Source organism: Zonotrichia leucophrys, chromosome 6 (assembly GCF_028769735.1).
Source record: "Zonotrichia leucophrys gambelii isolate GWCS_2022_RI chromosome 6, RI_Zleu_2.0, whole genome shotgun sequence".
NCBI lineage: Eukaryota > Metazoa > Chordata > Aves > Passeriformes > Passerellidae > Zonotrichia > Zonotrichia leucophrys.
The window spans coordinates 22,300,234-22,326,344 of NC_088176.1; the positions used below are offsets into that span (position 1 = coordinate 22,300,234).

A 26,111-nucleotide genomic window follows, 5' to 3' on the forward strand; every position below is an offset into this window, starting at 1 on the left:
AGAAACCCCTATTGAATTCTTGACTAGATTTAGATCTAACGTTGGCTCCCCAGAGTGCAAATCTTTAATAAAATTCCATATTTAATGTCTCTTTTCTTCTACCTTTTGTACACAAATCACAATGAAAAATATTAAGTGAAAGGTCTGGTTTGACCAAAAGGTTTTGAATACAGAAGACATCTGGTCTTTCATGGAATAAAATAAAATAAAAGTTCCCTCAGTTCTTGCCCGTGGGCAATTAAGTTGTGCATATGCTATTTCAAGATTAAAAGCAGCACTGAAAATCCAGTCATGTCTGACTGCTCAACATTTATATATACATCTAAAGATATGTCTTTGACATACAGTTTTGTTTCAAGGATTGCCTCCTTCCTAGCTTGGGGAGAACTTTACATGCTTTCTTTATTGAGAAATTATTTTGAATAAATTATCAGTTATTGTGTAAGAACCTACATGCCAGTGAAAATTTTAATGTTTGTTTTAATTATACCAATGATTCTTTTAATTTCTTGACATTAATGTTGTACTAAAAATTTCTGGCTTTTCCAGATCTTTCCCTAAATGTTAGAGTAAAACAATTTGCATCAGTTACTGCTATTTGTACCATTTTGTGCAAGTCTTCATTATGTGTGTTTTTTACTCTCTCCTTTTTCCCTCCAATTTTTCTTACACAAATGAATCTCACAGAGCATGGTCATGAACTCTGGTCAGTCCAGGACCTTGAAAGATGTGCCAAAGAAAAGTGGCCACTGAAAGTAACAGTGCAGAATTATTTTGAATGCCGCGTAAGAGCAAGGCTTGAGCCTAAAGGTTTAGGTTGGTTATGTATCTGACTCTGCCCATTTTTAACAGTTTATTTACTTGGTTATAAAGTTATCATTACCGATAGAAAAGAGTTATTAATGCTGACGCCTTCTCAAATGCAAAGTTTCTTCTGAAATGACAGCTAGAAAACGTAGGTGCACAGTTTGTGCTAATTGGGGTGGGGCTGGGCTGAGCCTCATCCCCAGTGGGCACAGCTGCGAGCAGCAGGTGAATCCCATTGGAGCTGATGAGCCCTGGAGTGCCCAGGGGCACTGACCAACCACCAAAGGGAGCAGAGGGCACACAGGGGCAGTGCATCAGCATGAGGGGATAAAAGGCTGGGCTGAAGAACAAAAGGAGCAGGTGCTTGAGGCTTTCTGAAGTGAAATGATGTCACTCTGTATGGGTGGACACCTGAAGCCTTCTGATGAGGTATGGTGTTACTCTTCATGGGTTGAAGCTGCCTGATACTGTGTGGTGATGCCCTCTGTATTGTGGCTGTTTCAACTGCAACATATGCTGCAACAAGAAAACCTGTGTGATTTAATATTTTTCTTTAAATTTACTCAGGCTGCAATTGATTTTTCATAGTGAAAAATTTAAATACTTTCCTAAATGTTCTAGGTCAATCAAAAATCAGTTTAGGGAAGTCTCAGAGAGGGGTCTGCAGTAAATGTGGGAATTGGGTGACACTCACAATGGTGAGAAGATGTAATGGTGAAAGGAAACAGAAACCAGCAATGTTCACTGGTTCAGTCTGGAATCACTATTGCTTTCTAAACCCAGAATGAACTGGTTGTTTTTTGGGATTCTTCTTCCCTTCTCATGATCTCATCATCCCACATTACTTAGTTGGTAAGTTGTTTCCTTGAATTTTACACTAGATTTTGTTTACAGTACATTGTTACATTTGTTGTCTTAGGCATCAAAAGTTTGTGTGTCTGTTTCTGTACTACATACGTGTGAACAAAACTCTGTTTGATGGATCATGCTCGATGCCTGTGCTTGGTTGTCCAAGCAGTGTCTGATTTTGAATTGGCAATCTTATCATGAAGAAACATGTCTTCTGCAGTTCAGAGCCAAGTAGCTTATCTCACCTCTGAGACTGCATATCAACCTGAAGGTCTGAAATGAAATGACTTCAGTACGATCAGATCAATTTGCTGTGAGAAGCCCACATCACAATACGAGCCCACATAACTCAGCTGGCTTTGGCAGCTTGCTCAGGAGAGAGCTGGGCCTACATGTGCAGGAGCACTGAATTATTTCTCCTCTCTGGAGATGGAGAGGTAGAAAAGATCCCTTCAGGTCAGGGTTGAGGACTCATGAGGAAGTCAGCAATGAGACAGCTAAATTTTACCTCAGTATGCTGGGCATGCAACACTTTTCAAGGCTAAGACAGCAAAGGTCAAGAGGCTAATCTTCTCAAAAGCAGATGAACGCAGAAATTAATGTGACACATCTAAATGTTGCACGTGCCTTCCTAATTATCCTACCTAGTAAGTATTTTCTTCTAAATTAGAGTCCTTTCCTTTCTTGAGAAATAGTAGCATTTATTGTCTGATTATAGTAAGATGTTGAAGAGCTCAAGAGTTTTGTCTTGGTTTTCCTTTTTAGACACAAATATATTGCCCTTCATAGACTTATTTCATGTTAAAAACATGCTTGACTATTTTTCACATTTAGCGTGCATGTAGTAACACAATATATTGTTTTGCTTTATTGCTGACAGTCAAGTTTTACTTTCCTTTCTGTAGCAATAAAAAGTAGCTTTAGCAGTACATCTGTCAAAATATTTACCTCCTAGGCCACCAAATTTAATGTCAGTATCTGCTTAGTATTTTGATTTCTGTTATCAATGCCAGAGGAAAGCAGATGACAGTAAGACCATGTATTATGCAGCTCCAAAGTTACAATAAAATATGAGTTTTGATTTGATGTCGATCCTTAAATGTGTGCAAATACTAAAGCAGATTGACAGTCATCTTAATGCTTGAAGGACTGATGTATCTAAGTTACTAATGTAACTAAATCTAAATTTCTATAGGATAAACGTTGGTGTTAGTGCAGCACTTTTCAATGATTCATTTTAGTTTGGATCAGTTTGAAAGGTATTGATGATGGTCAGGTGGATTGACTTCATTTGGTTTTTAACCCCAGGTTATGCTCTCACACCATAAATAGGTTCATAAAAGGGCCCTTAAAATTGTGAGCAATTATCACTGAATTATTCAAGCTCTGCGAAGAGAGGGACTTGATGGTTACAGACAGCTATACTTTTTTTCTGTCTCACTTCTTTTTCCATCTAAGCCTTAACAGGCTAGTGAAGAGGAGCTTTTCTGGTAGCTTAACTAAACCTCATGTTTTAGTACCATCACCTCTATCTCCTGCTGGCAAAAATAGGGTAACTACCCTTTGAACTTGGGCATACTTGGTATTTTTCTGCAGCTTTAAATTGAATTAAGAGACGGAGTAGGTCTATGTGGGATGAGGAAGAATGATTAAAAAAAAAAAATCACAGATTTTTCAAATGCTAGAAATATTACATGACGGAAGCATTAGAAATGAGAGATTGTTAAAATTATTTTGCTAAGCCCCCCTTCCCCTTTTACCCCTGCTCTTGTTATCAGCTTGGAGGCAGGGAATATCTGTTCTCCTTTCACTTACCCACATTCTCTCTGACACCTTTCACTTACCCACATACAGTGTGTTCCCCATGGAGTTTTTCATCTTGTTGTAAAAATGACACTTTCAGGGATATGACTGTAGAGGCTGAAATGTTGATTACCTAGCATTAATCATTTCTGGAAATACCAGTCTCTAAAGATGCTAGTCCTCTGGGGTGCATATAAAATGCATGGAGAGGAACAGACTGATGGGGTGTGTGGGACAGTACATATTTACTCTTGGCCATTTTGGCATTGATTTATCCTTTTGTGGTCACATTTTAAAAATATTGTTGACTTCCCATCCTAGTTAATTAATTGAAGAACTCATCCTCTTTTGGTGTTGCTCTCCACTGGTTTCATTAATATGTAATGAAATTTCCCTTTGTGCCTTTATTGTCGATGTTCGAGAGCATATCTGCAGGAAAGGGTTTATACCATCAGTCTGGAATCCCACTTCCCTCTCAGCTGCTTTTCTCCATATTGATGGCATACAGGATAAACAGAACAAGTTAATTTGTAATCTTAGATAGAAAATGATAGCTGCACTGTTGCTGTCATTGAGCACTCTGCCAGTTTAAACAGCTGATTAGTCAGCTTCTGTGGAATCGATCTGAATCAGTTCCACCTGCGTGCACCCACCAGGAGCCACTTTATTGTAAATCAATCATTCTGAAAACATCTCACAAAGGGGCCAGTCCTCACTAACAAGCCATCAATTTAAACTGTCTGTCTGGAGAACTCTAGAAATTAGAAGTGCAACATTTATTCTAAAATTATGGGGAAGTTGTTTGTGTTTTATGTTGTTGTGGGTTTTCTTTCTTCTGTTTTAAATGATAGCCTGTAATATTTGGTGCTGGTGGTGATGTTCTTACCTTTTTTACCTTTATTTTACTCCTATGAATTGGGTCACTTTTCAGACATCCCAAAAGTGCCGGTACTTTCTCATCGGAAGGAACAATAGGTTTGGAATTTTAACAACAATGGATGGAATGGATGGCCTTTATTACTAGAAGGCAACATTAACAGTAACTCAGAGACTTTATATCCTGCCCTTGTGCCCCTTGGGTGTTAAGATCGATCCCCAGAGTCAGAGAAGTTCTCCTTATTCTTTGACATGATGAATTGCTAAATTTTGCCTGTGCAGAGAGTGGGTCTTCCAGCTGGCAGTGGTTGGAGAATCTGCCCCAGGGGAAAGATACAGATATATGACTCGGTCTCCAAACCCTTCTTTTAAGACACTTCATACTATCCTAAATAAAAGAGAGTGGAGAAGGTATATTCTACCTTTTTTTTTTTTTTTTTTTTTTATTGGCCTGTCTAGGCATTTCACTTATGTCAACAAAAAAGCTGTGAGAATCATGTTTTCCGGTTGTGTAGAATCTCCAGAGTCTTATTCAGCTTGAGAAAAAAATATGGCAGCGCTTAGTTTTGCAAGGTGTGGAGCAAAATACTGCATGTGATGTTACCCTGTGTAATTACATGCTGCCACCTGACTGCATTGTCAACACTGTTTCTGATTACAAGGTAATTGCTTAGTTACTAGTTTGGATGCAAAGCTTTTCAGAGTCTTGTGTATTAAACAAGTATCCCACTCTTGGAAATGCAGTCAAAATAGAAGTTCAGTGAGGGCTCATGTACAGAAAGTAATTTTTCACTTGGGTTACACTGGGCCTGATCTATCTCTGCTTAACCCCAGCTGAAATCCTCTCATCTATCATCCCATTTATCATAGGATACTCTGGTGAGATGTCTCTTATCAAATAGCGTAGGTATTCACAGCAAGCTCAGAGCTTCAGTTTTCCTCCTTTTGCAGGGAGAAATGTTGAAGACTAAAATGTGGATGGTTAAGGACTCAATTGGCCACTTCCAAAGCAGTGACTGCTTTTCTGACATGCATGGTAAGAACCCAGGTGCAGAGAGGTGAACATCAGAGGATGACCACCACAATCCAACCTTTCTTCTGCAGAAAGTTTTAAGATGGGTTAGGGAAGAGGACTTTGAGAAGCGGATCCCTCATGGCGGGACGGGCATTTTTATCAAGCTTTTTATTTGATGACCGCTCTTTCTAGAATGTTTAAACTCAAAGATGAGGAAAAGTGCAAGCATGGTTACTTTGAGATGATTTCATTTTATTATCACAGGATGCTGATTTAACACAAACTACAGTTGCAATGCCCTGTGTTGGTTTTTCAGGGCCTGGTTTTTGGCGGCAGGGGGGTTGCAGGTGTGGCTCCTGTGGGAAGCTGCTGGAAGCTTCCACCATGTCCAGCAGAGCCAATCCCTGCTGGCTCTAAAGCTGGGCCAGTTAGAGGGGCTGGTAAGGCCTCTGTGATAACATATTTGAGGAGAAAATAAAAACAAAGGGCACACAGTTTTCTCCTAGCCAGAGATGATGAGGAGGTGAGAACATGTGAGGGAAGCACCATGGAGACACCAAGGTCAGGGGGAAGGAGGGGCAGGAGGTGCTTCAGAGCTGAGGTTCCACTGCAGCCCCTGTGCAGATCATGGTGAAGCAGCTGTGGCCCTGCAGCCTCTGGGGGTCCACAGGAATGCAGAGATCCACCCATAGGACCTGGGGAAGGCGCCCATGGAGCAGGTGGGTGCCTGGAGGAGGCTGTGAGGCAGTGGGGACCCAGTGGAGAGAGGGCCCTGTTTCCAGGCTGGAGCAGCCTGTCCTTGGAGGGCTGCCCTCTGTGGGAAGAGAGAGATCCAGGTTGCAGCAGGTTTGGGAGGACTGTCTGCCTGTGGGGGGAATTCACATTGCAACACGTGTGGTAGGGCTGCTGCTCATGAGATTGGAACCACGCTGGAGAAGCTCCCTGAGAGCTGTCTCCCGTGGGAGGGACCCCCAAGGCCTCACAGGGGAAGGATTCCTCTCCTGGAGCAGCAGAGGAAAATCTTTGTGATGAACTGACCAACACCCCCATGCCCTGGCTCCCTGTGCTGTCAGTGGGAAGGAGGGATTGGAGCTGGGGGAAGTTGGGTTGGTGGTTTTAAGGGCTTATTTTTCTTCTCATTATCCTCCTCTGATTTTATCAACAGTATTTCTATGTTGAGCCTGTTTTGCCTTGGAGTGTTTTTTCCTGGCCTTTAACTCATATACTTTTTGTTTAATTTTCTCTCCTCTGCCCAGCTGTGGCAGGGGAAGGTGAGTGAGTGACTTTCATGGGTGCTTGGTGTTTAGCCAGTGTCAAAGCATGACATGCCCATATTAAACTGATACCAAATAGTAAATCCCTCAGCTGAAAATAAAATGGCAACTTCTGTGTAGTTGGAAAAATATTTCAATAGACAGAGATATCAAATCATTAGGTTATTGAGAGGGGTTGTTTTTGTCTGTAAGCACCTGGCTCATAGTAGCTGCTTCTGAAAATCTGAACTGCAAGATCTGTCTAGAGGTTCTATCTGACCCTCCTGGCTGTCTTGCTGGCTGTGTTCCAGTGCCTTTCAGGATGAAATGGGACAACTCAATACAGAGTAATATGCAGAGGTATCTATCTTCCCTTCCCTGTCAAGTTTTTGATGCATTATGGACTTTTTTTCATACTTTTGATTAGGAAACATGTAAGGAGGTGACTAGCAAAGACAGAATAGTGTTTGTGATGGGGCAGTGTGGTTTTATTGAGCATAACAAGTTGTATTTTTGCTGGAACCTTGTATCCCTCCGTGGCTGTGCATGCTGGCAGTCTCCAAGACTGCAGTTCTCTCCCGAGATGTCGGAGTGCCCTGATGTGAGAAGTTGAAATCCCTCATGCAAAAGAGAGCTCTGGTCACATCCACCATTGCAGCAGATTCCAGAGTATGGAAGAGCTACATTAACTAAGATTAAAAAACCTCAGAAGTGCTAGGAGTTATATTGCAGCTACAGCAAAATTATAAACATGATGACAACTTGTGCACAAGGGATTAAAGGGCATGAAAAACGGAAACAGATCCATCTGTTCTTGCCAAAAGGAGCCAGGGTAGAAAATCACAAGTTTCTTACTGTATTTAGTACACCAGTACTAGTTTTATTTCAGACCCAGTTGAGCTACAATAATAAAAGTATTTAAATGTATTTATATCAGTCAGGTGAGCAGATCGGATTTTGGATACATGTGTGAGATGAGCACATCCTGATCAGTTACTTTTGAGTAAGTCATTTATTACTCCATTGACTTAAACTGAATTTCTGTGGATTTAGCCACTGTAACTGAGATCATATTCAGTAAAAAAAAATGAAGCAAAACTCAGCTTGGTGTGAATGCTGATTTAAATTACTCTACTTGATCATTTATTGTAGGCACACAGTTTGTGGTCACTAGGGTGGGGCCAAGCCTCATCCCCAATGGGTGCAGCTGTGAGCAGCAGGTGAGCAGCACTGACAGCAATGAGCCATGGAGTGCCCATGGTACTGACCAACCTCCAAAGGGAACAGAGGCCACTGGATTTTTGGATGAGGTGGCCTCCTTGCTGAATAAATACCAAAGAAACAGAACTATTGTGGGGAACTTTGTATTTTTGTTGTTTACTGATGTTATAGCATTGTTGGCTAAATCCAGAGGTGTGTGTGAAGAGGAACAAGGCTCTGCTTAGGCAGCCAGTCCAACACAGAACTCTGGAAAAGGCTACCCTATTAATTGCAAAATATATTGGTCTCCCTAGCAAGAGTAACAAGCCTGATCAATCCTTCTCAGCAATGAAAAATCAGACAGTCTAAAACGTTAGTGTGGCAACAATGTATACTTTGGGACCTAAGAAGTGCAATGACAATAGCAGTAAAAATCCCCATTTATGGGGCACTTTATCAAACAAATGTCTCAGGGCACCACACAGTAAAAACATAAGAAAATGAAATCAAACAGAACTGTGGGCTTGATTGAAGGGAAGTAATTGATCATTTTTCCTAAAAGCATAATGAGAAAAACCAAAACTTTCATCTCTTGAGGTCTAACATAAAAGTTCAAAGCCTGTTTCAGATGTGCAGTGTTAACATTGTGAAGATGATTTTTTCATTGCTGATTCCACATTTGTTCTGGCAGGGCATGGAATAGGGTGCCTAAAACACTAGATTGAAACTCATTTAGAGTGTGCTTACCACCTTCTAGTACAAAAGTTTATTCAAGGATTATAGAAAAATTACTTAAATTTGAAGAAAAGTACAAGAGATTAGCGGATATAATCTCTGATCCTTGGGATATTATCTCCCTTTTTTTGGTATGCCAACATCTTTGTTTCAGATTCGTGAAGGTGCCTTTTCCATGTGACTGCACCAAGTTACAGACCAGGTCCTTTCTCAAGTTCCTTTCTGTTGATACTGGAACTCCCAGACTGCATCCAGCTGCATGATGCAATTATGTCTGCAAATGCTTTTTTCTGCCCTCTCAAAGTGCCAGAGTAGGCACTCCTCTTGGCAGATAGTTGAGGTGAAGATGCTTAAATATAGAAAATGTCGTCACTAATTATTTGTTCTGCTGCCCATGCTCATTTCTATGCTCAGTGTGATATCTATGTCAACTCTCATGTCCAATGAATAGTGATATGGTTAATAAAGCTTTTCATCAATACTTTTCCTGATGTTCCCCACTCATTGATATTTCTCCCATGTTCTGATATTGATATTTCTCCCATGTTACTTCCAGTCATCTTTACTTGTATGAACCCAGACACTGCATAGAGAAGTTCCAGGCAAACAAAGAAGTCTTCTTCTTCAATGGTGGAGTCTTCACCATTGAGGAGCTTCACAAACTGGCCAGCCCAAACTGCATTACCTCTTTTGTGTGAATTCTGTCTGAGCAGCACAGTTCAATGCTAGAAACTATTAAGCAGATTTAGAAAACAGACAGCTATCCAGGTAAACAGTGCTTATGCCAGCTGAGAGTCCAGAAAAGGAAGCTGCTGGTCTGCACAAGGAGTACATTCTTTTGTGAAGCAAGATAAAGCAAACATACATATTTTTAGAAAAGCCCAAAAATAGGTTTGACTTTTCCAAACTTGACAATAAATTTCACTTTTGTGTATATTAGAGGCACTTGCAAAAGGGCAAATCTCTATTACTAGAGCTAATGACTAAACATGCTTTCTTTTCCTTATCCAGACAATTTAATCTCAAATCTATTAATATTTTTTCCCCTTAAACGTTGTAAAATACACATTTTGTAAATGCTTGTATCTTTGGACAAGTTTTTAATACCCTTCTGTAAAAAAAGTGGTTGAATTTTATCTAGTTTGGCATCAATGGAAAACCAGAAAGAAACACACCCCTGAATGTGTTTTGCACAGGAGTTGCAAACATTCATTGAATTATTAAACATTCATTAGCATTTGTTAAATACTCTTGCTGGAATATTAGTCCTATCAAGAGGCACTGTGCTATGTGAGTGCAATTTTATCTCTAGATAGATTATAGATAATACAATAGCTTTTCATTGCTTTTCTCATCCAAATAGGTTAATACAAACAAACTTCTACTAACTTCAGTAACCTGTTCAGGGAAATTGCTTTTCAGATCTCTGGGCCCACGCTGTAGTTCTGCTTCATTGTAAAAGTTTCAGAGAGGCTTGTTCAGGCTGACTGGTGGGGAGTGTTCAGGACAGTGGTGCAGCAGGTGTAGTGAGTCAGGGTGCTCTCGGGTTTTGCTGGGGCAGGATGATCCTGAAGGAGCAGATCCTGGTCCACCTGGATGTCTCCTTTAGCTCAGCAATGCCAGATCCAGGACACTGATAAACAACAATCAGTTTTCATAGGCATAAGGTATCAACTATTGTAGAGATGATAACTTGCTTTATTTTTCTAATTTGCACCAGAAAAAAAATGAATTGTTTTCCTGAGGAAAAGAATATATAATAAGTTTCAGTTTAGCAAGGTTTGGCCTGGAGTAGAAACCCCACTCTAAACTTTGTCCTACTTTGTATTATTTTCTTATATGACTACAATTACTCTACCTTGTGGCTCCCAGGGTATAACCTTGTGTGACCAAAAAGGAAAAAGACCATTTATACCCCATTGGGTTTGATGAAGTTGCAACAACCTGCAGTGTTCCTTTTTGGATTGCATCCATATGCTGCCATGGAGGTCATAATACTGATCTGACTGGTTGGAGAAAATAACAAAAATTTTCTCTCCAGAAACAAACAAACAAAATAAAAAAAAGGATATTTCATATTTATTAGTTACATTTTCAGAGCACTTTTTGTCTTGGGCTTGAAATAAACCATATGCATGCAGTGTCCTTTCTATTAATGGACAATATAAATATAAAATATAAAAGTGTCCAAGCACTTCCTGCCCCAAAAGAAACTGTCATGTGTTACAGTTTCAGCAATCTACATTTTGATAATTCTCTGCCTTGAAAGATAGAGGTCTTTTAATGACTGATTTTAATTTAAAAAGTCCCTTCTACTTATAACTTTATTAATGTTCTTTTTAAGTACACCTTTTTTGCAGTATAAGGTCTTTTTAATGACAATGAAACATATATACAATGTTTATGATCTGATTTAATGCTATTTTTAAATGAGAAAGTTATTAAAACATGAATCATGTTGCAGCTAATAAAAAATGAGAGGAATCACAGGAGCAAAGGCCCAGGCAGAAAGCTGTGGCTCTTTAATGTAGAAATATTTATTGTGAGATGCTATTAAATGGATCAGAGAGACTGAGCTTTTACTTCTTTACCAAGGCCTATGAGCAGATATGAGATTCAACCTCAGTGCACACGGCACATGTAACTCTACATTTGCATTGGAGACTTGCATGAAAACTATCTCAGAGTGCTTCAAGGAACTGAATAAAACAAATGCACTGCGAGACAATGAATGAGTTGCCAACTAGGAAATTGCTATTTGCAGGTGATAAAACCTTTGAAGAGAGGCTTTCTAAGCCGTGGGTGCTGTGATACATGGCCCAGCTGAGAGAGCAGCCAAACCTAGTCTGGGTTTGAAAGCCATGGGGACAGGCTCTGGGGCACGTGGCTGAAACAAGGAGGAGACAGGAATGAAAAGCTGAAGTGGCCAGAAGTACTTTGAACTCTCTCATAATTTCTGTATCTTTGGGAAATACGAGGAGGTGTCACCATATAGACAGTATGCACCAGTAGAGAAGAACCAATAAGGGGGAAGGAAGGGTGTGCACCGAGAGGGAAAAGATGTTTTTTTTATTTTTTCACTCTAGGTCCATCAAAACCTGGCAGTCTGCAGTGATGGAAAAGATGCATAATATGATAAAGCTTGGTAACCAGCATGTGTGATTGAACAAACCAATGAAGAGATAATATTTGAAAGCTTTACAGCTTGGAAAGCTGTTAGCAAGCTGGTGTCCCCTTCATCATTTTTAATTTTACTTTTACTGCCCTTCATTTGCTTTGACGGGTTGATGTTGCCATGGTGCAGTTGAAATTCTCATAAAAGTGCTGTTACCCTTTCAAGATGGCTATTTTTTCCTAGGCTTTATACCACATTTTATAGTTATGTCAGAAGGTGTGCTTGGTTTATGAATTCTCCAAGCTCTGAGACTGCTCTAAAAACTCTAGGTTGCAGTCCAGGCTTGTGTTTTAATTTCTGTTATTTAATAACCACTACATCAGTGTATTATTTCCCCACATAATTAAAAAATTCATTTTAAATGTATCATTTTGTTAATATGGATGAAAAAAACCTTTCTGCTTTTCCCTCACCTTTTTGATCTGTAGTTTCTTTAACAATAACAATAGAAAGCATTTTTTTTCTGACTAAAGCATTACTATCTCCTAGTTTTTAAATTATTTACCTGATTTAGGCAAATAATTCTAAAAGCTCTTTCTGCTCCTTGTGAAATGCCATACCCAGTGTTCACAGAGATATTCTCACACTTTCAGTGGAATTTGATTCATGTCAGATGTGAATTGGTCCCATGATGCTTCTGCAATCACAATTAATTTCCCCTTCACTCGCTCTGTGGCAATTCAAGTGAAAGATCTACAGAGAGAAACTCTTGTCAATGGTGTTGTGAGTTAAACTTTTTGCAAGATGGTTTTTAAAATGAGCATACACATACTGATAAACCTGAAAAACCTGTTAGTCATTGAGAACTGTCCTACATGACCCCTACTCAGTGTGAGCAACAGAGCAACTTCACAGCTGGGCTGGAACTTTGGGGTGGGAGAGGACAGAAAGGGCCAGAAGGAACTTTCCTCGACTTTACACTAAAGCCCAGAAAAATTGTTCAAGAAAGATATGCCTGCTAAGGGCAGCTCGTGAGATTCCTTCATTAATTACCATTTCTGTTGTTTTTTGAAGAAAAAGAGACTTTAACAGGTACTCTGTAGCTGCCTTTCACAGCAATACTGCTGCTAAGGGAAGGAAGGAAGGAAAGCTTCAGATGCCACTCTCTTGAATTGTTATTTATTGCCTTCAATTGAATCAGAAGCAAAATCAAAGCAAAACCAGAAGCTCTGATTTTGCTCTCTTCCAACAAGGCCTCCTGTAGGGTGCTGGGAAAGAGATGAAGAAATGTCATTAAAGGCAGCAGAAACTAATACAGAGATGAATGAAAGTTGCACCCAGACACAAATTTATAAAAACCAGGATTTTTGCTGAAACCTAGTTTGGTTGAATTTCTGGAACTAGCAGAAAATTAAATGAGCAAACAATGTTTAAATGTCAAATAAGAGTCAACAGGCAAACAGAATAAAGCACAAGGCTGGCTTACTACAGGTAGTATCAGATACACCAGCTCCTAGAAGTACCTTGCTGAAACATTGGTGTTGAGGACCAAAACTTGGATTTGATTTGATGACTTTTTAGGCAAAACCTAAATAAGATCTCAGGTGTTTATACCTCAGGAGACCTACACTGTACTTTGTGTAATCCAGCTTTAACAGCAAGAGCCATTATTAAAGCATTTCACATCTTTGCTTTTCTTTACTTCTGCTTCCCTTTTTTTACAGCATAGAGTGCTGTCATATTTGAATACTGTATTTTTGCCTAGCACAAGGACTGTTTCCTCACACTGGACTGACTTATATTCTTTAAGTAATAGAAGAACTTGGAGGGTTTTTCTGGATTTATTATGCACTCTAGTAGTTTCCTCAAAATTTGAATGATAACCTTTAAAACTCAGAATTTAAAAGGAAGCTTGTCTTTTAAAAACAGAACATTAGAAAACTCCATCTAGGTATGTCAATCATCCAGGTACAGATTTGATAAGGTCGTTTCAATAAGAAACTTATATTTGCTCTTGCATACACTTGTAATTTGGTGAGAAGTGAAAAGGAGGTGGGAAACAAATGTTTGGGACTTAAAGGTATTATTACAGCATGAAGTGGCTTTTTTTCTCCTAAGCTAATAGATTTGTTTCTGTCACTCTTGCCAGAGTCCTGTGCAGTTCTATATTGTTATTTTATTTCAGCTGAATGACACTTTAAATGTCATTGTAATCATGATGTGTCCTTAAAACTATATCATTTTTTTCTGGTCTCTTGTTAAATACTTTCCCCCTTAATTGCCTTTTCATTCAACCAGAAGACTTATAATGGCAACCACAGCACAGCTGAAAAACAATTCATTGTACCAGTCACAGGCTCTCATAATGGAGCACCTTAATAAGAGCAACTTCTGTACTTCTTGAAGGCACAAGATAAATTAGGTTCATAGTCCATTATTTGAACAAGGGTATCTGACTTATGGCAAATCTATCTGAAAGAGTATTGTAGAATTGTATTTTATCTTTAAGAAATGTGTTTTCTAAAAGTAAGATATTTGCTTCTGTTGCAGTAAAGGATTTAAACAGAAGAATTTCTCTCTAATGTTTGTTGAATCATACTAGAATGATGAGGTAGAACAGAGCCATACATCAAAGAACCAGGGTTAAAAACTGAGCATTGTATTTTATTTCGGGAGGGAAGGCTGGGCACAGAATGCCGAATGGTTTTGCCCAGAGTAGCTCCCTCTGCCTTATTTACCAAGCTGTATATACAATGGAGGAGGTGACAGCACCCTTAAACTTTTTCTACTGCCAAAATTTACGGATGTGCACATTTCCTTTTTCTTCTGTGAAGAACATCACGCTGGCAGAGCTGGGGACTGCATTTCTCTCACTCTGTAGAACTGCTAGAATATAAAGAAAAGCAGGACAGTTGTTCAGTAGATTTTTCTGTAGATGCCCTATCAGTTTGTCCTCTTTGTCAAGCATAGAGAATGGGTGAAAAGAGAACTTTGTCTCTCTTCCAAAGCCTTTTTTTTGGCTTTGTCTTTTCCGTGCTGTGTGGTAACAGCTAACAAGTACCACAGGTAGTATTTTCTGTGGTGTCCATTTTCTAATGAGGAGTCTTCTAATTTAGGCATTGAAAGTAAGATAATAAGAATTCATTTTTTGTGTGCCTGTCAGGCATCATCAGACAGGCATGATGTTGGAATGACCTGGAAGGGGTTCAGACTTAAGGTTTAGCATCTGAGAAATGCTATAATGAACTGAAACTTCATTTACAACATCCTCTGGTTTTGGCTTAAATAGTGCGATCAGATTCAATTTTCTCAGGGAAACATGCATTTCTAATTTTTACAACAACCAAGAGGTCAGCCAATTCTTTATTAATATTTCTTGATCCATGGCTATATACACATATTTCATAAGGTTTGAAGAAATAAGTTACTCTTTGTATAAAACTTAAGGCATAAATGGAAAGGATATTTACTGTGATTTCTGATCCCATCTTACCAGCACCTTCATTCAGCTCCCTCAGTTTCATTGGGTGGCATGTGCAACTCCTATTTCTGGAGGAGGGATATTTCACATGGAACAAATAGATGAGGTTTCTGGTTAAAAAAGAAGTGTTTATTTAAAGTATGTAGCTAACCATTCTTGTTGTGTTATCTACTGCAGTTCTGTTTGCAGTGTTACTTTCTGAATACTGAGCCAACGACCATCGCTCCAAGCACTCAGTCTCCCTGGTCCTAGAGTGGAAGGCATTCTGTGGACTGACTGCACAGCCATTGAGCTAAAGTGGAGACAGGACCAAATCCAAGGTGAGTCAGTTTGCCATGGCTGCAATGGGTCTGCAACAAATAGGGTTTCTTGACTGGTAACAAGAGTTAAGTGTGGCCGTGCAGTTTCTCCCTGTCATGGATACAGATTACCTTCCTAACAGGTGGAGATAATGGACTGCTTGAGTCCTTCTGGTAAAGTAGCTTTGATTTAGAGTAGTGGCTGTGTGGTGTTGCAGGCATTTACTGTGATTATTGGAAATTCTGCAATAGAAATTAAGTCTGTCAAAACAGGAAGGCCAATAAAAGCCTTACAGCTGCTACTTCCAGCTGTTAAGGGTCCATAGCTGTTGGGTACCGTTTTCCTCTCTTTCTGAAATACTGGGCCAAGTGCTGAGCTGTTGTCACACCTGCTACATTGTGCTCTCTTTCCTTTGATTTGTAGACAGAATTCTGGCCTAAGAATCCCTAAGTGAAATTAGGAGGAGTGTGCATCCATGTGTAGGTACTGTTGTCAAAAGACATCTGATATTTATAACTTTAGTTTGTGAAGCCATTTTGGGAACATACTTCCTGAGTTGTGAGCGCTCCTAAATATGCCAGAGTAGACAATTTCCAACATGCAAGAAATATCTCCATAAAGATTACAGCCTAATATCCAGCACTTTGAGATATCTCAGTAGGAGTATGACTTTTATTAGACTTTTATTAAAGTTTACTTATGATGATAGAGAGTCTTTCCTTGATGTTCAAATATTAACACACTGCTTACAAATCTGAGTGTTTACTGTTACCTTTCAAGTAACCCCTTTCTCAGAAGGGATTAAGAGGCCCAGTGTTTTAACACAATTTCATATTTACAATTAAATGGATCTATGATATGATAGACATGACATAACTTCTGCAACTGAATATTTTACAATAGTAAACACAAAAAAATACCCAGTGTTGTGATTGGAATAGAGTTGATATCATTTCTGGGAAAAAAAAATTCTCTGGAGAAAAAAGTAATTTGTGTCAGTTTTCCTTCAAAAACTTTAAAAAAAAAAGCATTCAGTTTGCCATGTTAATGATATAGACCTTATCTTATGCTTTCATAGCATCCGGTTGACCTCAATTTTTAATCAAAATTTTTTACTTCTCTGAATTCCGGGACAGTAATTTTATTCTTAGCTTTTTCTCTTCAGTCACTACTGCATTTTGAGGTGTCCGTGCCTGTTTTTATATCCAAGGCTTCTGAAGATTGGAGTTTGGGGATCCTGGGAGTGTTTCTTGTGGAGATTTTTTCTTGGAAGAAATTTATCATGAATAGCTGGGTGGATTCTGGTGCAGCTGAAGTGTCGGATACCAAGGCAAATGACATTGCTTAAAAATGATGGCCATGAAATGCAAGTACATTGCAAATCACTCAGCTGCAGAGTCTTGGAATAAAAGCACTACAGAGCTGATGTATGGACTGATGTTGCCATTTAATGTGGTTTCCCAGCAAACCTTTCATAAAATTCATGACTGTAGCTGACCTCTGTTACTGTGTTCCTCTTAGGGAAAAAAAAAAAGGCTATAACCCAGCTCTCTACAGCAGTGCACTGAAAAGTGATGTGTGATGTGAAGCAAGGTGAGGGGAATCATGTTCACTTCACCACAGACACTAAAGGTGAGCCTGTAGTCAAGCAGTTGATTAAATGTCACAGCATATTCGACAGTCTTCCAGGCTGGCAAGGTTCTGTTCTGACCAGTTTCAAACTAAGAGCCTCATTCACATTTTCCACCAGCCTCAATCACATTTTCTACCAGCTTTACTCCATTGCCTGTGCTGCTTTAAAAATGTTGCCTCTGCAAAAGCAGAATCAGCCATCAGCTGCCAGCAGGTAAAACAGAGATTCTTTATGTTACAGTTACCACAAAATACAGACAAGACACTGCTTATAATCTTTTGCTCCTGTATTAGCTATAGTTATTTGGTTTTTGCTTTATGCATGGCTGTGAGTGCTGATTCTCCCCGAAATCAGCAATTCTGGCCTGTCCTAGAGAGTCTTGGCTTCTCATGTAAAAATTGGAGTACTGTTTTTTGCTTCCCCTCTAGCTTACAGTCAAGGGACAGCTGCTGATGTATGTTAACTTGCCACAGCAACTGAAAGTATATGAGTACCCCAGCAGGTTGAATTTGGGCTAAAAGGTCTGTTTGGTTGACATGGTCATGTCTGAGCCACCTCCAGGGAGAGCAGAAAGTAGAGGTGGAGGAAAGTGTAATGAAAATGTGAAAAGAGGTAAAGAGTATCTATTTAGAAGGATGATGAGGGGATCATTTGTTTTCTTCCTCGCTCTGTGAAAAAATGTTGAATTAAAATCCACCTCTCTTTACAACTTCCTTGTCTTTCAACTTCCCACTCCTTCAAAGTACCTCTTCAAACTGTGAGAGCTGAGATGGTGAAGTCTTTCATATGGGGGATTGATTCCATATTTTAGGAAGTGGAAAATGAACTGTTACTGTAAGTGTGCACTTCTGTCGCTACTACCAGCTAAAGCAAATTCAGCCCTTCCATTCCCTCAGGTAAAATTAATAAGCAAATGTAGGCACAATGCTTTTGGCTGCTTGTGAATCTCTGCCTTTTTTTTGGTGAAAACTATTTGTGAATGCAAATTGAGGGCACTCAAATGCATGTCCAGATCACCTGTGTGGCTGTGATACCCACCTACCAGCAGAGCCCACCACACTCAATGTGCTCATCTGGGAGTGCTGTGTTTGTCCTTAAAGGTCTGGGGCAATTGCTCTCTTGTTCCCACCTCCACTCGTCTCTTCCTGTGTGTTTGTGTGGGGGTGGGTCTGCACATAAATGAGAGAGGTGGAACTGGAAGGAGAGGCAAGAAAATGTTCTGTGATGATGAGTTAGTGATGCAGGGTTTGCCTCTTGGACAATGAGCCTGAATTTGTTTTAAATTAGCTAGCAAAACTGCAAAACTGTCCTCCCAGCAGGGATTTGATTGCATGTGGTGGCAGCTGCAAGTCAGAGCTTCCACAATTCCACCCAGCTTCTTGCCCAAACCAGCTGTATGTATAGTAATACAGTGCAGTAGTGTAAAAAAATTTACAATATAATTAATTTTTTTTATTCTGGTTCTCTCCAGACTATATAGTCCCTGCCTGTTATTTTATTTACTCCATAGCTATTCTTGTTTTGCTGTTATTTCCTTTAGATTGTAGCTCTAAGGTCAGTCTAAGGACAAGATGTTCCTTCCAGAGATGAGTTGTGAACAGTAACAAGCTGTGTAAATGCTTCTTTCTTCTGTGTCACTCTGAAAATGTAGCTTGGGGAAAAAAATAGTCTCCTTCAGCTCAGGATTTAGATCCTAAATTCAGATTTTGAGGTTGACATCACTCCTTTGATACCTCCAAGTAAATTACAACAGAGTAGTTACGAGGTGATCCAAAGCCATGCCTATGGAAGTTGTAGTTCTCCAGGCTGAGATTGATTTTTGTAGCCACTAAGATGTAGAGGACAGAATAAGTTGTTTTGTTTTGGGTTTTTTGAGGTTTTTTTCCTATTTCACTTGATAATTTTTTCAATAATTTCATGCCTTTTTTCTCTCTATTTTTAAAACACTCTTTTGATTCAAAAACAATGTTACATATCTTGCATCCTACTGGAATCATCTGTATATTGCTAGGACATTAATACAAGTGTAAGAGGAAAGGCTACCTTGCTCCATGAGGGCAGACAATTTTAACATCGGACAGAACAATTGATTAATAGAAATGGAAGGAATAGTTGTAGCAGCACGCTCTGCTCCTCTATCTCTCTCTTCTTCTGGACAATATAAATGTGCTGGTGGTACTAAATGCCTTCATTCGTAAGTGAGTACAATAAAGATTAGTCTTTAATTATTTCTGGCATATGTCCTTTACATTCAAAGCCTGTAAATCGCAATGGGCAAGGGGTAATATGTCTTAACAGGTTACACCTCCCGAAGGATTTGTTGATTGACATCAAAATTGTTTCCCCTCCCTCTCTTCTGACTGACAGAATGACAGGTGTGAAGTGATGGCAGTGTGCTGTAATAATGTGTCAAAAGACCTTAAATCAAGACTAATGTGGCTTCAACGATAAGCTCCCAAACGTTTGTATGGCAGAAAATGGAACTGTAGGGCAGATTCATCTTGGGACTATTATATCTTTGCACTTTCGAAAAGTGCTTTTTCGTTAGGGTCCTCAGCTGATTACAGGGCAGAGGTTTGAGGAGTATTTCTTTTTACAAAGCCACCATAGGGAGAAAAGCATTTCTAAGCTTACTGCTATGACAAACTTACATCCAGTGGGTTTTTTTCCCAGCAATTTTAGTATATATGTAATCTAGAACCTGAAATAAATAAAAAAAAATACTTGTTGCAGCAGCTAGTGGTGGTTGCTCCTTTGGACAAAATGCAACATTTATTGCTTGAGGAAACAGTAGAAAGGCAGTGAGCATAAATAATGGTGAATACACAGAGACACACTCTCTCATTTAAGCCACCTCTGATGTGCAGTTTGTGCAGAATTTTCTGACCGAGAGGGAAACTGGAAATGCTCTGCTGCTGCTCCAACTTCCTGCTTTTGTATTTCTTCCTGCTGAAACATTATGAAAAAATTAGAATAGAAGGAAAGCCAACTGAGGCAAAAATGAAGTAAATAAACTTAAATAATGTAATAAATCAAATTGAAATCATAGAAAGTCTCTTAATTTTAAAACTGTAGTGCAGTTTAAGGAAAAATCAACGCCAAAAATTGCTGACTGACAGCAAAGTAATGGTCATGGCAAGTTTGAGAAATGTGCTCTCCCCCTCTGTCTGAGCACAACTGGGAGCTGTTGCTGTCTATGCACGGAGAGAGAAGAGAACTGATTTCAACTATTACTCAGTAACATGAATGAAATTGGTGTTTGGGAGGGGAAGGAAAGGGTCTGTGGTCATGGACATAAATTAACACAAAAGTTACGAATTAATAAATTTTAGAAATTTTAGAAATTTTCTAGAAAATTACTAGAAAAATACAAAATTAAGACATCATTAAAATTATTGCTTAAATAAGCTGGCTTTAAAGTACGAGTATTAATAAACATTCTAATTTCTTCAGAAAAAGCCAAACCGCAATTTCCTCCCTCTTATCCCAAAGCAAGGCCTGATGACTGAGCTGCCATTGAATATTTACGGAACAAGAAATAAATGTTGCTTGAAATTTGTTCCCTTGATGAAGAGGGCAGCAGCACCTGAGCAGTGTCAATCTCTCTGCAGTCTCCTATCTACAGCTTTAAGATAAATAATTTAAAAAGAAAAACAAAACCAATGCAACAAAACACTGGATAATCACTGCAGTTTTCAGTGCATTATATTTAGATGTACACAGTCTCTTCATGCCTCTGTAAACTTCCCCAGCCCATGAGGATTTTCAGTTTCATGGAAGCATTCTCCTAGCCCATAATCTAGAGGCAAAATCTGATTCACAGAACTGATTTTCAAGTTAGGCTGTTCCAAAATGCCTACAATCAGTAAATAACAAGGCCCCCAGCACACAAAACAAAGCGCACAAATATTCAGTCAGTAACTTACACTATAGACCCATTCAATGGCAGTACACTGCTAATGGCTGCTAGGAAGTCTCCTTTTCACCATCCAAACAGGTCAAAATGTGGGGTTTGGGAAAATTTTCCTTTCCCATTTATTTCCCTTTCTTTATTTGTCTTCTTAACTGAGTATTCTAAGCATCTTTGTGGAATGGCAATAATAACTGAGAAAAATAAATCTGTTACAAAAAATTGGTCTTGCTTTCTACCCAAAGAAGATTTTTTCCCTTTTTTTTTCCTTAGAGGTGAAGCTGAGAGCTGGTTATTTTGTTTGATTGTCTATTTTAATACATAAAGCACTGTGAAAACATACAGTGAAGTCTAAACCCTCCATCCAAGCAGCCATTGTAGGAAATCTTTCTGTTGGAAAAGATGGTAACATATGAAAATATTCCTAAATCTCATTTTTCCTCTGAAGCATTACTTAACCCTCAGGCTATAAATTTCACTGAACTCACTGAAGTGAGAAATGGACCTTTTTAATAAGGCTTTTAACTACACATCTTAATGAAACTTAAACAAATGGTGTTCCTGCCACTATGTTGGCTGCATGTGTGTTTATGTATACTATGTAAGCAGCATACATATTTTTCATATTTAGAGATTTACTGTTCTATGGTAATTTTCAAACAGCACTGGAAAATAAACAGACAATTCTTTCTTTTTAATAACTGCAGTTTGCCAGCTTTCTTCTTTACCTGAGTAATGACCACCAGGAGGGGCTTCACAGCAGCTTGTTTTGTTCCTAGATCCAGAAAAATATGTGCATTTGCCTACAAGGACAGTGTGCATTTTAAGGTACATTTTTCTTTATTTGACTCATGTGTTTCTTTCTTTCTTTAAAGACAAATCACATCTCTGACCTGTGACACTGGCTAACACGTGCTGTGGGCTGTGCAAAGGGAAATTTCCTACATCCAGGCATTCGCTTTGCATAAGTTAAGGCTCCGCATGCTACTCTTGTCCCCACTCCTTTCTAATTTTAGTGAATTTTGTGCTTTATAAAACAGGCCGTTGCAAATGTGAATAAATCTGTATGTCAAACCCACCCTCTTCCCCACAAATACAAATCTGAATACGAATGTCAGGACCCGTGCACATGCCTAGTTTCTGTAAGAGGCATTCTGCCTATCTGGAGAAGTGATTTGACTTCTCAGTATTGCATTAGACCACTGTCATTAACGACAGAGGTGTCATTTTGATGTGATCTGTGAGGCAGTGGAAGCTTTGAAGTTGAAAGATAGAACAGACATGGATAAATTGTGCTCGGAGTGTGCTGCTATTGCACCATTATTGCTGGCAATTATTTCCCCAAGTGACACATCTGATAGAAAGTCATCCGCCTCGCTATGGAAAGCAACCACAGCTCGCTGGAGCACGTGGTAGATCTGTGGATTTCAGAGTGTGAGAAGAAGCTCATTAGCTTTGGCCTGATCACTCTGCACCCACCATGAGCTCTTTTGTGTCATTTCCCCCCCATCCTCATGTTTTCAGTTGGTTTCCTTTCCTGATCTAGCACTTGTGCTTTTCTGTTTAATTGTTTGGCTATTTGCTCTGTCTTCTCTTCTCCACTCCACTTTCTCCAACACATTTTTTCTTAATGATGTGCCCAATATGCTTTCTGCTTCTCTTACCCTCTTCCTTAACAATTTTGAATAATGTTTATTTCTTTGTTGGTCTCATAAATTAGGGGGTTCAGAACTTTCTTTTAATCTGCAGTGCATGTGAAAGCTAACTGCTCCAAATAAACAATAGCAGATTCCATGTAATTATATTTCAGGTTAACTTTAAACATGGAGTAAAGGTTTGCTCCTTCAGCTATGCACCATGGGCTGAGTCTAAGAACAGAGGCATGGAAAATTATATGTATCATAAGTTTTGGAGATTCTTCCTATTTCTAAACGGAAAAATAACTTTGTTAAAACAAAAGCTCATGTTCTATGTTACTATTATTTCCCTGGATAGGTGAGCTGTAAAAGAAGGTGGCCTTAAGCCCATCCCCCTTACCAAAATGTCTTTCATTGCAGTATATCAGAGCTGTTCTTCCATAAAGGCATGACAGAATACATGGCATAGATTCATTCCACTTAAACTGAAGTGTCTTGGTTACCCAGTTACATTGGTCTCCCTTCATAGACAATCAAGACTCACAATTGCCTTCAAAAGGCATTTTATGTTAAAGAGCTGCTGTTTGCTGGAAGGAACATGGTGCATGTGCTTACTGAGCATGCTAAAGGTATTATGAAATAAATATTCTCTGTGAGACCTGGACACAGCTATAGGTCACTGTCCAACAACATGGGCTTTACCAGGGTTCTGCTATTGTGTCTTGGGAATTTAAATCTTCAAAGTCCTACAGACAGTATTATTTTTGCTCTAAATTAATGTTCTCAATGTAATCCTGATAATTATATCTTCACAGCATAGCCAAGAGACAGGTGATTAAACTGACTAGAGAGTCTCTGTCCCACTCAGAATAGGCCTCCAGGTCAGAGGTGTATTAATGAGAGAACGGCTGGAGGATGATGAGCTGATCCTGCAGCCTCCAACAGCACTGAATGGACTACAAGGGCTCTGTAGAAAATAACTCCCAGCTAATAACTGCACAAATCATCCTGCAGAGCCAGCTGTTACCAGGACTGCAAGCATTCCTGTTGTTTGTTTTTGGAGGAGCCCTGTGTGCTTGTGTCAAAGCCCAGACCATGTACAAATTCCCCAGTGGTCACTGTGAAGACCACCATGATATTTTAAAGGTAAAGGAATCAAATTTACATCAGTTTCTTCCAGGACTCATATCCTGTGCCAGCAGAAGTGGGAGAGATACTGTTTTGTAGAGAGCTGCTCTGATCAGTATTCTTGATATGTGTCCTAGTGGTAGGAAGTAGCAATAATCATAATAATATTAAAACTCCCATATACTACGAAGCTAAGTGTTAAAGGGGATAAAGCTAAGCATGGGTAGCTAGCTGGGTAGTACCAGCTACTATTTTCAGTAGCTATACACTGACTGATCTCTTTCATTCTGAAAGGGATTTCCAGGTATATCTTGGGTATTTTTAGCACAAATGGAAGAAAAACATAATGTAAAACAAGAATAGATTTTCCTATTGTTTATAGAGATAGTTTTGATTTCCTAGGAGTAAGCAGAGGGCATGAGGGTAATAATTGACTTGAAGAAAGAATGTGAATTAGAAAGGGCAATAATCCTTGGGGCTTGCCCTGCTGCTGGAAAGCAGTGGGTTTCCTTCTGGCCAGAGCAAAGTTTTCAGTGAGATTGGACACATCAAAGCAGGTTACAAAGACCAGACTGCTGATTTCTTTAAAAAACACTCTGCAGATGTCTGATCACACATTAACAGAACTATTTCTTAAAAGTCCAGCTACAACAAATTGAATCAAATAACTGCAAGCAGTTTCTTTGCTTGGTGCCCTGATCTTCCCTGCAAAGTATTTGGGCAGAGTCCCAAGTACGAGAAATACCTGCAAAACCTAGAAATGTATTCTTGCAGAAACCGATCCAACAGTGGAAAGAGGAATTCTAGTTCAACTGGTAAATGTAAAAGGGATTTCTTTGTCATACTTGCCATCCATACAAATGACTGGGTTACCCAGCTACCCAAACTTTATCTGTGTCCATACCCCCTCAGTAAAACTCTCCAGCTCAATTGCCTCGTGTAATAGTCTACTCACCTAATCATCTCTTATTTTTCTCCTTCCAGGTTTCCATGTCAGTGCATGAGTTTTTAAATAATTTGATAATTTTCATAACGTGCTTGGACTTGATTCTCTAACCTGTATTTCAGGAAGCAGTTCATCAGTGTGGGTGACTCCATGGTAGCCTCACCTGAAAACTTTCCAGGTTTCCTAAATTCCACTGTCTTGCCCATGTTTACTATAAGTTCATAGCAACTATGTCCATATGCAGAATGATGAAAGGGTGATTTATTTTTTATTATCTGACTAGAATATTGCTGAAGAAGCAAAGAGGCTTGTGTATTATGAAAAGACAGAACAGAGATGTCCGAGCATGTGCAGTGAGGGGGGATAAGAAATGAATTTTACAGCGCCCTTCAGAAAGTCTATCATAAGGAAAACTTGTGTTTGAAACCTTCTCTTCCTCAGTGGGAAAATAATATATATGTGAAAATCATGGGTTTTCTTGGCTTCTAGTATCACCAGAGTTTTCTTGGAAGTAAAGGAACAGTCCTGCTTTCATTAATTCCAAAAAAGCTTTGCATTCAAGCTATTCACCTGGAGTGAAGGGCTACCTAATTCAGTCTGCACACATGGATTATGCATCCTACATGAAAGTCTTTGATCCATGAGAAAACCAACATTTGTTGATCTGTTTTGCACTGTATCTTGCAATGAATGCTTTTGCATATATGTATTTTATTGTATCTGATGTCTAAAAAAGAATTTACTGGATAACTCTGGAGTGAATAAACTGAAAGTTTCTCAAAAGTCAGTGGTTTCAAATGCAATAAAATATTTTACAAGTTGTTACTGTGGTTTGATTTCCAAGTCGCTGGGGAGAGCCTGAGAAGACAAAGATGTTGGAAAGAGGAGTTTCTTCTTCCAAGCAGGAGAAGAAAGTGGAAATTGAATATAAAGTTGTAAAAAAATTAAGAAGTGCTTTGGAGTGTTCATCTCTCTCCAGCATCTCCATTGGGATACTTTGAACTCACTCTCCCACTGACTGTAAGAGTTTTTTTTACAGAAAGTGTCTGGTTACTGGACACTTGTGTCTCATTGGTGAAAAAAAATGGGAAAGTAAAACCTGGCAAACTAGACCCAGAGGTAGGTGAAAATTTTAGCATAATGAATGCTTTGAAAAAAGTGTATTAATAAATCTGTGTTTTAAGAGCTGGAGCATGGGGGAAGGGGAGTGCTTTTTGGAGAGGTCAGTCAAGTACATACAGCCAGAAATCAAGCTCAGGGTCTTGGAGTGCCCTTACTTAGAAATAGGTCTGAATGTCTTCTGTCTTTGAAGAAAGAGAAAATTTACAGTCTTTTTTAAAATAGAATATTTTCCCTAGAGGCATCAGGTGGCAAAGGGCAGACTTGTGGGAAGTAAGGGAGGACTGAAAAGAGACTAATTTTT

General features: G+C 39.1%; 1 long non-coding RNA gene across 3 annotated transcripts; it reads left to right on the forward strand.

Annotated features, from left to right (window-relative positions):
• The first annotated feature begins 1,100 nt into the window (after positions 1–1,100).
• On the forward strand, positions 1,101–25,418 carry LOC135449638 (uncharacterized). Of its 3 annotated transcripts, none has more exons than XR_010440796.1 (6): positions 1,101–1,236; positions 15,312–15,454; positions 16,956–17,066; positions 21,685–21,805; positions 23,483–23,760; positions 24,727–25,418. It is a non-coding gene; the product is annotated as an uncharacterized LOC135449638 (long non-coding RNA). The 3 variants fall into 3 exon arrangements; XR_010440797.1 differs by having other exon boundaries at positions 21,757–21,805; positions 23,430–23,760; XR_010440798.1 differs by having other exon boundaries at positions 21,757–21,805.
• The last annotated feature ends 693 nt before the right edge of the window (positions 25,419–26,111 follow it).